The 16,145-nt window shown below is 36.6% G+C and overlaps 1 protein-coding gene across 9 annotated transcripts in view; it reads right to left on the reverse strand.

Annotated features, from left to right (window-relative positions):
* Positions 1–16,145, reverse strand: part of LOC127661675 (CD276 antigen-like) — a 144,860-nt gene that overhangs the window by 57,100 nt on the left and 71,615 nt on the right. The gene's annotated exons all lie outside the window — the stretch shown is intronic.

The raw sequence follows: 16,145 nt of genomic DNA on the forward strand, positions 1-16,145 counted from the left end.
TCACTTTCACATCTGAAATTGAAAGTGGAGATTTATAGTAAAAAAGGACCTAAATATTCATTTGTTTCTTACCCACACTTATCATATTGCTTATGGAAGTTATGTATTTTACCACTGTAGTCTTATGGATTCATTTTATGCTGCTTTTAACTGCTTTTTATGGGCTGAAATATGTGCCACCAGAAACTGAATTTGAACCATTATATTTGAATTTGGATGGCTAAACTTGAATAATTGCATTGAAAAACTGAATTTGAATCACATCATTTGAAATTGTATTGTTTAATTAAAATTGAATTTATTCAAAAACTGAATCTGAATTGTATCATTTGAAATTGAATTTATTCGTTTGGAACTGAAGTCCAATAAAATTTGATCCTCACTGAAAATTAAACTCTCTATATATCTTCACATTCACTTCTCACAATTCAGATTCAGTTCTCAAATTCAATTTCAAGTTACTGAGACAGACATCCGGGTAGTTGGAGGATGAAGGAAGAGCAATCGAGCGCAGATCGATAGATAGCGTTCATTGGCGCACAGGACTCCTCTTGGGCCAATCAGCACCAATGTTTTGGAGCACAGTACGTTACCCGCCATGAAACTATGGAATTACGATTGTGTCAATAATAATGAATGTAACTTTATAAAACTGAACGTAACTTTTTCAGAAACTATCAAAAATATTCCATTACAAAAGAAGAAAAACACAATTAAAATGAAAAAAAAAAAATGAACTCAGTCGCACGAATTTAACAGGCTCTTCAAATATGCTTCATTTTTTGTTAATGTTTTTCAAAGATTCGTTTTAGCAAATCGTGGATTCTGAATACATTGCCACAGATTTCGCTTACGCTTCGCAGTTTTTCGTTTGCTGTTTTGAGACAAACCTCTCGTGGGGGTGGGCTTAACAGTGATCTACTCTGATTGGATAGTGAGCTTTTGATGGACAGGTGCTCTCTGACCCGGATGTACAGACGTCACTCAGTGGCGCACATATTAGAAAGCTCTCGCGGTGATTTGTAGTTATGCAATACGTCGTGCTTTGTTGTATTACTTACTAACAATATGTAAATAATATTTGACCTATAATTATATAATTTAATATTATATGAGACCTTCGATCGTCTAATAATCGTCTTCGATCAGTCTGTAAAGATGAGCTCTCAGGAGAGACATGGAGCGGCATCATCTTCCTGTTATTTATTTAAAAATATATATATATATATATATATATATATATATATATATAATGTTTTTTTAATGCAAAGAACAGGAACATACAAAAGAGAAAGCATACGTACATCACATAATATCAACCAAAACAATAAAGAAGACAAAAATAAATAGAAAAAATAATAATAATTAAAAAAAAGATAATAATAATAATGTATATAACAATAAAAGAAGAGGTAGGGCATTACATCACACAAAAATGTTCACATGAAGAGATCAAATGCAGTGCAGATTCTAACAGTCCTTATGGCTTTCTTATTAGTAGATACTGAAATCAAATTTAGATAATTTTCTATTTCTTTTAAGAAGACAGAGAAGATAGGTTTACAGTTTAAAAATTTGCATTTGTGAATATAGAATTTGCTTAAGAAAATAATTAAATTAATAACAAAACAGACATTTTCGTTTGTGGGGTCTGAATCAAAATACCCAAATATAATGTTTCTCATATGTATTGAGAAGCCTGGCAAAATCTTACACTTGATAAAAACATCAATTTCATTCCAGAGCTTCTGAGTGTAATGACACGACCAAAATAAATGAACCAGTTTCATCAGAATTCACACAAAAAGAGCATGTTAGCTCAATGTCAGATTTAAATCTTTGTATAAATTTCTTAACAGGATAGAACCTGTGTATCAACTTAAAGGAAATTTCTTTCACTTTATTTGTGAGAATGAGTTTCTGCTGTAAAGACCAGATTTTTTCCAATTAAGGTTACCAAACAAATTATTCCAAAAGGAAATAACAAGTGGAACAGAAATCAAATCCTTAAGAAATAAAGATCTTATAGTTTTTAGCTTTCGACTCTGAAAAACAGATTTGACCAACAGTATCACAAGGTTTAGGAAAGGATGCAGTAGATACTGGGGTGAAGTAATTACGGTTTTTAAAAAGCATACATAAACCAGAGGGAATAGCACCCATTACTGTAGCAAATTCTTTTGGGGTTACTGGTATTTGGTATTCAGAAAGAAATTCTGAATATCTGAATAAAAGACCTTGCTTATTAAACAATGCTCCACTCCTCCTCCTCTTGTCCTTCAAGGCAGCTTTAAGTAAGTTACGTGTTACTTAAGTAACCAATAACATCGATACAATTTTCTAATTTTACAGAAAACACTCTAAATTTCAACACAGTGGTGGAATATTGCATATATTTTATTATATTTATTCACAATGTTTTGATAAACACATATAAAATATCATATTTTTATATATTTTTTAATAATTTTTTATTGTCATTCACAAGTTTGCAATGCACTGATGTCATGTCATGATGTTATGTAGTTTGATTGTTTGCTCTTTTGCACAGTTATTATATTCAAGGACGTGTCAATGTAGACAGTGCAGATATCAAACTGGTCTTTATTCTACAGCAAGGCAGAAATCTTGGTGCAGATGCTGCATCTGCATCTGTACATAACAACCTTGAAATTCTTAACCAGTCGCTCGGGAATACCAGCACAAGGCAGGCTCAGCAGCAGTCCGTTCAGCAGTCGGGGCAGAGTCAAACAGTGGACCAAGATATGGCCAGGTTTCAGTTTTGCAGTCATGACAATGACAAAACAGCAACATTTTATTTAGCATGCATTTACAATACAACAATACATTTGCAAAATAAAGCCAGAACTGTTGCACACTGTAACGTTACATGAATAAAAGTTTTATCGATGTTATTGGTTACTTCAGTAACACGAACTTACTTCAAGCTGCCTTGAAGGACAAGAGGAGGATGATGCCGCTCCGTGTCTCTCCTGAGAGCTCATCTTTACAGACTGATCGAAGACGATTATTAGACGATCGAAGGTCTCATATAATATTAAATTATATAATTATAGGTCAAATATTATTTACATATTGTTAGTAAGTAATACAACAAAGCACGACGTATTGCATAACTACAAATCACCGCCAGAGCTTTCTAATATGCGCGCCACTGAGTGACGTCTGTACATCCGGGTCAGAGAGCACCTGTCCATCAAAAGCTCACTATCCAATCAGAGTAGATCACTGTTAAGCCCACCCCACGAGAGGTTTGTCTCAAAACAGCAAACGAAAAACTGCGAAGCGTAAGCGAAATCTGTGGCAATGTATTCAGAATCCACGATTTGCGAAAACGAATCTTTGAAAAACATTAACAAAAAATGAAGCATATTTGAAGAGCCTGTTAAATTCGATGCGACTGAGTTCAATTTTTCATTTTAATTGTGTTTTTCTTCTTTTGTAATGGAATATTTTTGATAGTTTCTGAAAAAGTTACGTTCAGTTTTATAAAGTTACATTCATTATTATTGACACAATCGTAATTCCATAGTTTCATGGCGGGTAACGTACTGTGCTCCAAAACATTGGTGCTGATTGGCCCAAGAGGAGTCCTGTGCGCCAATGAACGCTATCTATCGATCTGCGCTCGATTGCTCTTCCTTCATCCTCCAACTACCCGGATGTCTGTCTCAGTAACTTGAAATTGAATTTGAGAACTGAATCTGAATTGTGAGAAGTGAATGTGAAGATATATAGAGAGTTTAATTTTCAGTGAGGATCAAATTTTATTGGACTTCAGTTCCAAGCGAATAAATTCAATTTCAAATGATACAATTCAGATTCAGTTTTTGAATAAATTCAATTTTAATTAAACAATACAATTTCAAATGATGTGATTCAGATTCAGTTTTTCAATGCAATTATTCAAGTTTAGCCATTCAAATTCAAATATAAATGGTTCAAATTCAGTTTCTGGTGGCACATATTTCAGCCCATAGCTTTTTTTTAATTGCATTGAAAGGACCAACAGAGATGAGATTTTCTTCTACAAATCTTTGTTTGTGTTCTGCAGAAGAAAGAAAGTCATAGACGTATGGGATGGCATGAGGGTGAATAAATGATTAGAGAATTTTCATTTTTTAGTGAACTATCCCTTTATATTTTCTTTGAAGTTTTCCCACTACTTTTGCGTCATCGACCATTTGATTTCACACTAATTTAATTGGTCCTACAGTGTGACAAATAAATATATAAAAGTTCATATTTTTTCACATGAGAGCTTAAGATTACACCCCTATAAATTTATTGACATTTACGAAATGTCTTCAATTATTAAACTCTTTGGGGAAACAGGCTTTAATTCGTCCATTAGGTGTCATTGCATGCAGACTACTGTTTTTCAAAATGACTTTTAGAAATTGTATGTTTTAAATATGACAACAACAAAAAAAGATTTAAACATAAAAGTAGTGAAAATTAATATTATTAAATGTTTTAAAGAATACATGTGTCACGGATTCACCAGGCTCTCTCACCACACACACACAACCTTCCCTCTCTCTCTCTCTCTCTCTCTCTCTCTCTCTCTCTCTCTCTCTCTCTCTCTCTCTCTCTCTCTCGAATACTAATCACCTGCACCTGTCTCCCATCACCACGCTATTCAGCTCCCTAATATAAGCCTCACTCACTCCTCAATTGATGTCTGGTCTCCCATGGAATACAGACTCACTTACCTGCTACTTAATTGTTCTCCAGGTAGCCTCCAAAAGTTTCACTCCAGTGATATTCAGCAATATCTCCAAGGTTCCTCTCCAACATCTCCTACTATCTGTTTCCCCAGTTTCTCCTCTCCTTGTGTCTCCATCTGATGCTTGTGTGTGTGGCTCTTCGAGTACTCTCACTCCTTACATCAATACTAACTGTTATCAGGTTACTGCTCATCATTACTGCTCAACATCTTCTGATTGAGTCTCACCTGTTTCCTTAAACTGTGTTTTTAATAAATACCTGCCTTCGGGTTCAAACACCATCTTCCAATCTGGGTTTGATTACATAAGACCAGACCAGCCAAAAGCATGAACCCAGCAGGTGTAGCGACACCAAATTCATTTCAGGAGCCGGTTGATGCTCTCCGCCATGCACTTACCCCTCCAGTTAACCCCGCTGCACCTCCGATCACAACCAGCACTCCCTCCACTTCTTATTCTACACCAGTCTATACTGCCAGTCTCGTGGTCAATCCAGCGCCATACTCAGGATCGGCGGAGGACTGCAGGAGGACTTCTTTATTCAATGTTCTCTCACCCTAGAGATGCAGCTGCATCATTTCCTACCGTCTGGGACTCGACTCAAGGCTGTGGCTGCATCTCTCCTCTTGTGACAACTCATAGCATTTCATCCAACTTTCCATACGCATGGGCAACAAAATGAAAGCCTGCCTGAACGAACTACCTGCCCTGCAGTCTCTGCCTGTTCCCCACCAACAACCTTCTGTCTGCTCTCCAGAACCAGACAGTTAACCCATGCAAATGGATGCCTTTCAGTTGTCCTTGGCAGAGCGCCAACTGTGGCTAACTTAGTGGCTACGCTTGTATTGCAGTGGAGGGGGACACGTCCCATTCGTCCCCTACGGCCACTGTTGATTCACGTTGACACTACTAATATCAGTTATTCGCCATTATTAACCAGTGTGACGCTTACTGCCTCTGGCCTGTCACTCACAGTATCCGCTCTCCTCAACTTCATCTCTGGCATGCTATCCTGCCAGCTCCAGATTCACTCCATAATCGGCAACCCTCTGGCCAGAGGAGTCATCCGTCACTGTGTGGGTCCTGTCAAACTTCAAATTGGATGTCTGCACTACACAGAGATCATTCTACTGGTTCTGGAGAGCTCTACAGCTGAAATCATATTAGGACAGCCCTGGCTCATTCAACATTCTCCTGTTATCACCTGGTCCACCGGAAACGTCCTGAGGTGGGGACCCCAATCATGCTTTCCCAATCGTCCAACTCCAAGACCCATGGCTTCTATCAAGGAATCACCTCTTCTCCATCTCAATACTACCTCCATCGAAAGCCCAACTAGTCAAAATTACTGGGGGTGGGGGGGATGCCTTCCCTCTTTCCCCGAATACTGATCACCTGTACCTGTTTCCAATCACCACGCTAATCAGCTCCCTAATATAAGCTTCACTCACTCCTCAATTGATGTCTGGTCTCCCATGAAATACAGACTCACTAACCTGCTATTTACCTGTTCACTAGCTAGCCTACAAAAGTTCCACTCCAGTGATATTCAGCAGTTTCTTCAACATTTCCTCCTATCTGTTTCCCCAGTTCCTCCTCTCCTTGTGTGTGGGTGTTATCAGGTTACTGCTCATCATTACTGCTCAACATCTTCTGATTGATTCTCACCTCTTTCCTTAAACTGTGTTTTTAATGAATACCTGCCTTTGGGTTCAAACACCATCTTCCAATCTGGGTTTCCTTAACAGCTTGCTGTTTGTTCACAGTGGGTATGTTTTAATTATTGGTTTAACTCATTATTTATTGAATTAACTTTTTCATTTCAAGTTCTTTGGTCCATCATATTCAAGTCCTTTGATGTAATTTGACTAAATATACATACTGTTAAAATGCTGTTTATTGAGAGGCAAAACATACTATAGCTTCATACAGAATATTTGGTAACAATTTACAATGAGTTTCATTTTGTTAACATTAGTTAACAACATTAGTTAATGTGAACTAACAATTAACTGCATTTATTAATATTGGTTATTTTAGTTACAACAAATACTAATAAGTTGTATATGTTTTATATGTAAGTTTGTTTTTATTAAACGTTATACTAGTTAACATTAGTTAATGCACTATGAACTAACATGAACTAACAATGAACAATTGTATTTAATAAATGTAATAAATTATAATACATTAAAAAAGCTGTAAAACCATTTCATTCATTGTCGGTTCATGATTCCTATTATCCCATGATACTGTTAATGAATAGAACCTTATTGCAAAGTGTTACCAAGTCTTTTTCACAAGATTGGCCAAGACTTTAAATTTAATAGGCTAATAGAGCTCATTTAAGTCTAAAAACTACCATATTTTCATATGAATCAATTTTAGATGTGTCTTTTTAAATCTTTTAAAAAATACACCTCTTTAATATAATGACATGTGCTTTTTAACCTCTTTAGACCTGAGAAAATATTTGTATTATTTTTATTTATTTACTCTTCTCCAGTATAAAAATTTGTCTTTTTTGTAGTTTTTATTAGATTATTTAATATTCATTATTATTGACACCATGACTGAACAAACATAAAATGTCAAGAAGTCTTCTGGAGGAATCCTTATGCTTTTATTGCAGTACTCATAAATGTGAATTAATCTTAAAGATTTTGAAGAGGACATCGTGATGAACAGTAACTATAGAATGTAAAAAAGTTAATAAATCATGTTGTATAATGAGAAATTCTCCTAAAACTTTTTTATATCTCTGTATGTGCGTACATGTTTATGTCTGTGTGTATGACTTATTGTATATGTCTTGTGAGTATACTGTATGACTGTGTTCTGTGTGCTCTCTCTGTGTGTGTGTGTGTGCACATGTGCAGGTGTGTTTGTGTGTACTTTCTGGTTGATTTATATTGGAGCTTCAAAGTATCACTGTGTGTATATGTTTTTCATTTTCATTTTCGATGAGCTTCTTTGAAGCAATTTCAGTGTGGTACAAAGCACAGATGAATGTTGCACTTGTGTTTTTCTTGTGTAGTGTAGCCTCTTGCAGCTGGTGGCCTCTTTCTTTTCATCATAGTTCGGCATGTGGTCTACCATGTCAAACTGCACTTTAGGTAGGGGCCTTGTGTCCTGAACTTGTTGTCTGTACCCATGGACTGGCTCAGGAGACGTGCTGGGTCTTCCGCGTTTTGCTGCCACTGGCATTTGCAGTCTCCCCAGACATTGGGCCACATTCATTTTGAAATGGAGGAGATCCAAGACATCTTTTATTGGGATCTTTGTCCTCTCAGCATCCACCCTGTACTCAGAACAGCTGTTGACTACAGTGAGGTCAAAGGCATGTGTAATCATTCTCAGGGTCCACTTTTTGGAAGCCATGAGGACTGATCTATTGTTGAACCATTTGACCAGCACCACCCTCCCATCATGGCTCACAACTTCATCATAGTTTCCTCGCTATTTTGTTGACATGTTTTTATGCACCTCGGAACTGAGTGGTGGCTCTGCAAAACGGAAGGCTCTAGCTGTCCCAGAAGCATGGATTTTCTTCTCTGTTAGTACCTCCAACACATTGTATATGGTGAAAAAATTATCAAAGTAGAGCTTGTGGTTAGCACTGGTGATGCGTTGGATGAGGAGGCGAAGCACACCACTTAAGCTCCAAGTCCCAGATGCTTCTTGTTATGTTCTGACAGCTTTATTGTAGCACCTTGGTGGAGCAGGAAGTCATAGGCTGTGCTTCTTTTGACACACAGGAAGTATATTTTATTCCCCATGGTTGTGGTTTGCCTTTGATATACTGCTTGACTTACATGGAAATGGCACCATTTGCTAATCAGTAGAAAGACTTTCCTCCAAGGGAAGCTCCAAGCATTTTCTGTGTATTGCATCATAGAGCGGGCAGGCTTTAAAAAAACACATCAACATTGTCTTCTGGCCTCTCTAAATTGTTAACCACATGAAAGTTTGACCGGAGCTGGAAGAATCTGTCATAGGACATGGTGTTTCTAAAAATTCCAATATTGATTCCAGCTTCCCAGTACATGGAATCCCTTCTCAATTTCATCACTCCCATAGCCAGGTGGAGACCAACTAGGGTTCTGATTACTGCCGTGCTAGTTGGTTTGAAACCTAGTGTACCACATTGAATGGCATAAATGTTGGAATTTTCTGCAATCAAGTCAAACATCTCATCTGGTGTGTATTGTTTGTAATATTGGTATAGGCTCAGTGGATAGGACTCTTCATCCAATGCTGAAAACAAACTGAATTTTTGACAGATTCTTGCAACTTTGCTGCAGTTCGATTGATGGCTCGTGAACTTTTCTTCTGCTATGTTGGCGACAGTGACAATAATGAGCATTTAATAAAAAATATCAGCATCCGCCAAGGAGCCAAAATAGGTCCACGATAAAAATACACTGCACAATAATTGTGTATTCTTAAAAATCAATATGACAGCTAGTACTATATGAATGTCTTTGAGCACTATCCATGTAAGTATCAGTTCAAACATACAATGTTCCTAAAAAAGTCAATAACATAGCAAAACACTGAGAGAAGAAATCTGAGTTTATTTCCCCCAGTAACTCATAGACTAGTACAGAGATTATATGGCGTGGACAGCAAAGCTGACAGAGAATGTATCGATGCAGTGAGGTCGAGAGAGAGAGAGGAGATAGGAGTGAAAGTGATATGTACAAAATACAAATTAGATTTGTTTTAATTTGTAGAAATGCAGACAAAGTCTCTCAGCTGCTCAAGAGAAGGTGTGAATACGAAAGAGTGTTGGGCTTATGTAGTGGATATATTACACTCGCTATACCCAACACTGACGTGCACAGAATGGGGGCTACTCTAAATCTAAATGTGACCATTGCAAATGTAAAGGTGTAGATTTAAGCGAAAGTGTCTTTACTACAGCAGATTTCTCTTCACACTCTGTCCATGTTCTTCCACTCCTGCTAAGGTCTGTGCATTTCACTGATAACCAATAATGTCTTCTAATGGTTAATAAGACAGGTGATTAAATACATTTCTATTTATTTCTTTATTTTTGGTTTGTATGGACATTGCTTATTTCCTGTATTTGGAAACCAAAGGAGGCTAATCAGACTTGATAAATAAACGTAACGTGCTTGAAAAGACTGTAAGATTCAATATTTGTGCGAATATGAATGAGAGGCACTTGGTCCGTGCAGCTGTGTGTCGGCACAAAAGCTGATTTGAAAATGGCAGCTTGTAATGTAACTGGCTGTTGCAGAAACACATATGAGTGACTCTACTCAGCTGGGGTCAGTTATATGTATGAAAGGGTTAAGTCTTACAAAATTCCTTCTCATAGAAATGCTTCTGAAATGTCTTAACAGTAAGGATCCAATTTATTGCTCTCTTAAGAACTGAGGTAAAACATCACGTTTCTAGCAAAAATGAGGACAGAGTTGCATAATGTAATCACTGCCTTCTGCTTCTCAGTTCTCTACATTGTTTTGACACGGACACATACACGTACATTAGGGCTGTGCAACAAAGCCATTATCTGTATCTATGTCTACATCTGTTGCAATAGCCAAAACATAAGGGATTGGCGATATGGCTACAAAAATTAGGCAATAGCTAAGTTTTTTGCCTATTCTATATATATATATATATATATATATATATATATATATATATATATATATACTGTATATATATATAATATCAATGATTATGTATTTGCTATGAAATAACTTAAAAGTGATTTAGTTTTTTAATCAAAGGCACCATCATATCAGCTAAACAGACATTAAAAATCGAATTAAAAATAATAAGACAAATATTTAATCACTTCCATTTATATGTACAAATATACAACAATACAGTAATAACATGCATTATTAACCTACATATATTTTTTTACTAAAACATGTTTTCTGCATATTTGCTTTTTTGTGGCTCAGGTGGTAGAGCGGGTTGTCCACGAATCACAGGGTTGGTGGTTCGATCCTGGCTCACACAACTCCACATGCCAAAGTGTCCTTGGGCAAGACACTGAACCCTAAGTAACTCCCAATGGCAGGCTAGTGCCTTGCATGGCAGCTCTGCCGTCATTGGTGTGTGAATTTGTGTGTGAATGGCACAGTGTATAGCACTTTGAATACTGCTAAGGTTAAAAAGGCGCTATATAAGTGCAGACCATTTATGGAGGTATGTTTTTTATTTAAAATATGATAGACCATCAACCTTAAACCCCTCATCTGTTTGGGAGACAATTTAACTCGTAATTCAGTGGACATTTCAACTTGGGACTGCAGCAGAGCCAGATAATAACTTTTTTCAAAAATGTCACCATAGTTAAATTTTGTTTTTTTCACAAGGCCGCAACATTGCCTCTGTTTTTCTGTTTGTCCAACTAATGTCAGGCAGGGAGAATGTTTGGAAACCTATTTGAAACAGTCTTTATTTTTGCAATATTTTTGGTGCTGCTAATAACGCAAAAATTACGCACTTCACCTTTAAGCTACAATTATATCTATACTGTACATGAACTCCAATCTAATCCAAATAATTGAATTCCCTCCATCCCATTCTCACCTATCTCTCTCTTTCTTTGTATCTCTGACTGGGTGAAGGTGGCCTGATGAAGATAAATGTTGTAAAAGTCTGCCATTTCGACGCTGTTGTCTCTTAAGGCCTGTAGGCTCATATTTCTCTCTTAATATTATTTGATGATGTGATTTTGTTTCCCTCTGTAATAGATCCCAAATCTCTCTCATCACCCATCATCTTCCTCACTTTCCTCCGTAAACCTTTATTCATCTCTTTCTCTCTTGCTCTCTTTTTTTTTAGTTGCCAAAGACATACAAGGACAGGCTTTCACTACTAAAATTATCTCAAATTGCAATGTTGCAGCTCAACCGTTCAATCCTGTTACACAAGTTATTAATAGAAAAAACATGATCAAACACATATTTTTCTTTAGTTTATGGGAAATATAAGTTTATCAATAACTGCAGACTAAACACAAACTAGCTAGCCCCTACAGAGTGATAGCTTAATTTAGGCAACATTTGCAACCCGGTAACTTGTAACCGTTACCCATTCTGGCATAGTTTTAAATTTTTATGTTATTTAATGCTTATTGCTAGAAAATGACAAAATAATCACAAAAATCAGGGTTTTAAACTTTAGAGTTTAAAAAAAGTGGGTTGTAAAAGTTGCAAAAGCCATATAAAATTAGCAGAAAATAATACAGCTCATCTCATATTTAGTTGACAATCCAAATGTTCTGAAGGTTAATAAATCCTTTCATTTACCATTGATAAAAAAATTAGGCCAAATTAGGAGTTGTAGGCCATATTTTGTACCTGGAGTTCGAAACCCAGACTCTCCACTAACGGGTAAGGCCTAACATTCTAGTTCCACTTTTGCAGGATTTTTTACTGTTTCTCTGCTTTCATTTCATGGAATATAGAGTTCAAACACCTCCCGGGCCTAACCTCTCTTCTCCTTTCCTGATACCTTTGATCAAAGCTATCACTCTCTCCTTTTACCTGTGACAGAGACAGTCGCCCCAACACAAAAGAGAGGCTATGTGGAGAAGAAAGGACTGAGCTGGAGTGTGTCCAGATGAGCCTCTGGGCTGCTGATGCTCAAAGTGCAAAGAAGGAACCTGGAATTCTGCTAAGGGGTGTTTTCCTGCAGGCTGAGCACTGACTGGGCACATTCAAACAGAGCCAAGAAGAAGACAGGCCAAAAGTGAGACAGCACAGGTTAGGGGGTAGTGGTGATACTCACAAATCAGTTTTCACATATTTTACTATAGAAGTCTAAAGTTTTACTATACCAAAGACATTATTTCAAGTTCAAGGTCAAGTTACCTACCCAAATGTTTTCTTCAAATCTACAACTTTCTTTCTTCAGTGGAACATAAAAGGATTATGTAGAATGACAGCCTCATTCATTTTATGAGGGAAAATAAATGACCATGTGAAATAAAGTTCACATGGAGAGAAAGTTCAAGTAAAGTTTTGACAGTCATCTAACAGCCTCTCAGTGGTCCCTACACGACACCTCACAATCAACATTACAAGACAAAAGTGTGCCCTCCCAAAACACTGCCATCTCCCCCTCCCAGAGCTCTCTGACATTTAAAAAAAATTGTCATTTTTATTTATTTATCCATCTATTTATTGTCCTCCCCTCCAACAAATCCCAAAAGGGACATCCATGAATTCTGATTAGCAATAATAACAATAAATGTAATCAGAAAGATGGTAAGCCAGAAATGTCAGAGGACAAGGATTAGCTAAACATGGACGACCTAAGATTTGATTTCTTCCCTTCAGAGGGATTTGGATTGAATAAATGACTTTGGGCTCATGTCTGATGTTAAGCATTCATCACAATGATTGTAGGTGATCACTTTTTTTTGTCGCAAGTTTATTTTATTTCTATTTATTATTTTTTTTTTTCATTTTACTGATAAATATTTATTGGAACCACCTGTGTGTGTGTCGTGTGCAAGAGAGAAAGTCTATGTCTGAAAGCTGAAAAATGCAGCCTTCAAAGGCAGTATTCAGAAGTAGGAAAGCAACACAGCTTTTCTGAATCCAATGTTTGGCTAACAGAAAAGTGCCGTTTGGCATAAAATTCTGTTTCTATTTATAATGAGAAATAAGCATTGTAATCATTAAATATTCACTCTGTTGTCTAAGACTCACTTGTATTCATTCCAAATTATAAGAATTATGTTATGGTGCATGCATTAGAAGCCTGTCTGGAACCAGTATCTGAAAGATGTGGCCAAATACGTATATCTTATCTTTACCATTTTTGCCTGATCAGCATATTTGCCTGGACACAACCTCTTCATTTGAGTTTGATTGAATTACATCATAGCAGGAAAAATTTAGGCTGTCTTTTTAGCTTTCAATAAAGGCACTCATCCCTTAACCCTTGACACCCGGCTTCCTGATTCCATCATTGGTATGCCTATTAAAATGGCATCATTACAGCATTGGATAAAAGGAGATGAATATTCACACTTCAGTGAATATTGCTGAAGTACAACGGTGTTTATGGACAAAACGAGCAGATCATTCTTATAACAAAGTAAACCAAAGTATATAGTAGAAGCTAGTGATGTGGTGTATTGGTTAAAGCTTTGACCTTGCAACTCAGAGGTTGTAGGTTTCAACCCCAAGAGAGATGATCTATCAATCCTTAGAATTGTGCCCTACATTTAAAAATGTAATTCGACATAAAAATATATAAAACCTGTATGTGCAAGATTCATCAGTGCATGTTTAAAAAGAAAAACAAAATGCCATCAAAATGTAGTACCTTGTCAAACATCAAAAATGAATTAACTTCTAAAAACAACATTCCTTTTCGGTTGCCATAACTTAGGCTCCATAAGTAATTGGTTAATGTAAACAAATAACCAAATAGTGTAGCTTTTTAGGGACTTTTGTAGGCTACTAGTGTAAGAAATGTAGGCTTTCTAAAATCTATTAACATGGTATCAGTACATTAATGCTGGTTAATGTAATAAAGCTTATGATAACACATGCAAAAATTGAAGCATTTCCATTAGGAAACAACCAGCTGTTCTTATGGGGTGAACTTGTCCTCCAGCCTCCACGTACCAAGAAATTTGTAGCAAGAACAAAACAATATTGATAGCAATTAAGATAGCATCTCTAACCTAATTTAAATACCTTTAAGCCTTATGAGCTAAAAGTACAGTAAAATAAATTATTCAGGTCACAGACTTTTCCAAGCTTGCACCTTTTTTGAAAGGCAGGCTACCCTGGTCTATGACTGAGCATTCAGCAGTAAGAGTACTGCCATGTAAATGCACTTAAACTCATCGTCCTTCCTGCTCAGATCAATAAAGCACTTCTTAATACATCCAGACAAATGTCTGACATATTTAGCAGAGCACTGCAACATTGGTTAAATAAATATACCAACAAGGCAATAAAAAAGATCCTTATCAGTGTCCCAGTGAAAAATGTAGCAGAAAAAAAGCAGGGCTGCTTAAAAGCACTTCCACATAACTAATCCACATTACAGCCAACCAGCTTTTTACCGAACACCACAATGAATAAACAAGGTCTTAGTTTTTATGGCCAGCTTTGTGGTTGTGACAATAGGAACATGTTCCTCTTTTAGTGCCTTTTCAGAAGACTTCGTATGAGGGATGTGCAGGATGGTCTACTAGTAATTAATAACTTAACTAAGTGATGTTGACAAGTTTTAGAGGTCTGCAACCTGATTCAGGCCCAGATTCGGGACAGTTTTATAAGAAAGAGTTTGGGTTTGTACTTAATAGAGTACTCGATTACCCGAGTGCTGGGAAGTTACAGCAATGACCATTCATGAAAATGATGATGAAGTGACAACTTCCTGACAACTATACACAAATGTGTCAAAAAAGGGCAGAATTTGTACATTTTGAGATTGATTACGTTGTGATTTTCAGCTGTACTTTGATTGACAACAGAGACGTCTCATAGCAACCAAACTGATGCTATAATGCTAGCGTTTGTTCTAGGTGTAGAACCAAAGAATAAAAAAAGAATAAATCATAAATTGAAAAGAAAAAAAAACGTCACAAAATAATTTGCTTTGTTATCTCTTAAAATTACTTGAATTTGTTTTAGATTATTAGATATGACTTCATAGCGCTGGAGCAAGTTTCATTAGAAGGTACCTTCTTACATTGACTGACTGGGCTATATAAATGTACACCTTCCAACTGCTCCACCAGACGTCACACATGTTGTGGGACATGATAGCCAGCAAATGGTACATCTAGGCTGCCTTCAAAATCAGACCAGATGAAGGCATCTTAGTATAAGATGTTACATAAACATTGGATGTGCCTTGATGCTTTCATACCTCGATAAAAGTCAGTATTTCTACCTTTCAAAACACCGCTAGAACACATCTTGTGTGAACTGCCCTAAAGAAAAGACCTTTATAGGGGTCTCATTGACACTATTTATACAGGGCTTCCTTAAGACTGGCTAGTCAACAAATAAATCAGAAAAACCAACAACTAGTAAATAAAAAAAAGAAAATGTTTTCCACATTCCAATTCTAACCCAGTTATCTCATTTAGAGGTAAAAAAAATTATAATAAAAAAATGTAAAGAAGAATAGAGAGGAAGGGGGTGGAGATGGGAAAGAAAAAAGTGTGAAGTCTAGTACGACAGCTAATTAAGTGTGTGTGTGTGTGTGTGTGTGTGTGTGTGTGTGTGTGTGTGTGTTTGTGTGTGTACAGTTCAAAGTAAACATGTTGCAGCATGCTCATTAGACACAGAATAAGATGGAGAGGAGAGAATGTAGGGCAGCCCTACAGTGCTAATAAATGCCCGAGGGGGGCATTTATGGGGGGGT

Source organism: Xyrauchen texanus, chromosome 21 (genome assembly GCF_025860055.1).
Source record: "Xyrauchen texanus isolate HMW12.3.18 chromosome 21, RBS_HiC_50CHRs, whole genome shotgun sequence".
Lineage (NCBI taxonomy): Eukaryota > Metazoa > Chordata > Actinopteri > Cypriniformes > Catostomidae > Xyrauchen > Xyrauchen texanus.